We start from the raw sequence: 2,732 nt of genomic DNA on the forward strand, positions 1-2,732 counted from the left end.
CCTGAGCTTGGATGACAAAAGGAGAATTCAACTATACTATCACCCATGGCAACTATATGTGGCCTCTCCAGCATAGTGGCCTCAGGGTAGTCAAACTTCGAACATGGCAGCTCTCAGGTCCAAGAGTGAATGCTCTGATAAACAGGGAAGAAACTTCATGGCCTTTTATGATCAGCCTTGGAAATCACAGAATGTCACTTCTGCATAATCTATTGTTTGAAGCTGTCAAAGAGCCTATCCAGATTCAAGGGAAAGGGATATAGTTCTCACCATGCTTTAAAACCATCACACATCCTTTCAAACTCTGAACACTAGTACTTTCTATTTCATATTTAGGCAAAAGTGAGTCAGATATTGGTTCAAAGTACAAAAGAGTTTATACTATATATAGAAAGTTGAAAAGGGAGATGGTGTGGCCTACCAAAGAGAGATGGGATTTAGAAGTATATAAAGGCAAAGATTCTATTATTCTGTGAATCTCAGAAAAGCCAAAAAAACTTTGAATCTGATTTACTACCACTACTTGGTGACAGTGCTTAAAACAGAAAAATCGCATAAGATTATCTTTAAAGTAATTTCCAAAGCATGGATGATGAGAGGGCAAGTGAGAATGGATCAGTATTCATAGGTGAGTCATCATCAAATAGAAGGTTGGGGGGCGGGGTCACAAAACAAGGCTATGGGTAATATCCAAATTAAGAAGGGATTCGTGTATGTGATTCTGTGTGAAGATTTCTGTGTAATCATCATTTCTGATATTAAGTGGTGCCCAGTTCATTAATAAGGAAGAGGAAACTAAAATTAGGAGATCATCCTATTTTCATTCACTGAAAGGCTAGGTGGTCTGGCTTAACTGATAAAAGGCAACAGGAGCATCTTTTTTTGCAACTGTGAATTCATAGATCCAGTCATTTAGAACAAGGTCATATCTAAGAGGGTAAGAGTGCTATGGGTTAGGAGTGAGAAGCGAAAATCTGATCTATATGAGTTGTCAATTCAGTGAAGGCCTGAGCTATGTATCCAGACTTGACATGGAAGACCAAAGTCAGAAAACCTATAAATAATAAATAATAAAGCAAAATTACTGTGTAAAAACTGAATAGACTTTGAGTAAACACATACTTAAGTATGAGCTTTTAGATATTCCATGCACATATTCAGCACAGAGCCATGAGCTTAGATGACAGATAGAGCCCTTGGAAATAGGATCTGATAGAATAAGGTGACAGAGAAGCACAACTTTATCCACTTTTATCTACCTTTATCTGTCTTTTATTCACCTGTTCAGCATGAACAGCTAAACCTACTGGCAATGTATGGAAGAAGTAAAGGTGGGAAGTAGACAAATAACATTATCGCCAAATCCATATCGTGTTCCACATATTAGTAGTCAAATATCAAACCAAGAGAATTATGAATAAGGTGATTTCTAGACCAAATCCCTGTGAGAAGGGTAGCTGCCAATATTTCAACCTGGCTTTGAATATGGATCCAGGACACAGCATTTAAGAGAAGTAAGGTTGTCTGTAGGCATATGGGACATCTGGTCTGGGATGGAGCAGGTGACAGCTTAAAAAACTGACAGGACATTTAATATTAAGAAACACATTGCTTTCCTGCCTCATACATATTATGAAATTTTGCTAGAAAGTAGGTAGAAAGTATGTATAAAATGTTAAAGGCCTAAACAAATATAGGTTAAACAAAATATTTTTCTAAAATTGCTTCTTATTTACTTTCTGACCATCTTCAATTTTTTCAGCCATAAGTCCTTCATTACATGGGCTACTTCCATCTAGCTTTTATATTCTGGTTGCTATAGTACTTAGATTTTTTCATTGACGCCTTTTACATGGCAAGGGGTAATGACTCAATCATTACTCTCATTAGCATATTCTTCATTGTTATTTGCTCTTCAAGGTCTAGTGACTTTACTTGGTTGGTTAAGTTTGCCTAAAAATGACAAGCCTACACTTCTCAATATGAACCGTGTAAGAAGAAGATTAAGTTTAAAAAGTGTCTATAGGAGTCTGGAGATTAGTGAACAAGTAAAATATAGGTGTAATTAAAGTAACATTAGTAATTTATGAGTTTAAATTCAATAAAACTGACAATATTTTGTCCTTGCAAAATATTCTTTTTCACCTCTATCTCTGAGATTTTTTACATTTGTTTTTGAAATACTCATGGAAATCTCTGTATTTAAGAAGAGTTTTAATTTTTAAAAGGAGGTTAATCAATCTGATAGCTTAAGTTAATTAGTTTAATTTAAATTGATTTTCATTTTGTCTCTTTTGCTAAAAGTAGATTCTTTGAAAGAGAAGCAAATCTATAAAGTTGATGATACATAAAAAATTCTTACAACAGATAAGCTAATAAAGACTAAATTATATAATTATTTTCAGTTCACATAAATACAAATTAATTGAAAACATATTTGAAAATAGAGATAAGCATCAAAGAAAATAAGAAACACATATAATTGATTTTTATGTAATATGAATTTTATGTACTTTCCTTCAGATTATATATAAACACATACATATATCACATTCATGCATATTTATCAATATATATGATATATGCTATATATACAATGCTATTATTTTTAAGATATAATTTTTAAATTAACTTAATAAATCATGTGATATACATGTATAAATAAATCTCATAATTGAACTCTCAGAACGTTTTCAGTTTGTATTAGCCACATTTCTACTTGGTACTTTTTG

This window comes from Pteropus vampyrus, unplaced genomic scaffold, assembly GCF_000151845.1.
Source record: "Pteropus vampyrus isolate Shadow unplaced genomic scaffold, Pvam_2.0 Scaffold37, whole genome shotgun sequence".
Lineage (NCBI taxonomy): Eukaryota > Metazoa > Chordata > Mammalia > Chiroptera > Pteropodidae > Pteropus > Pteropus vampyrus.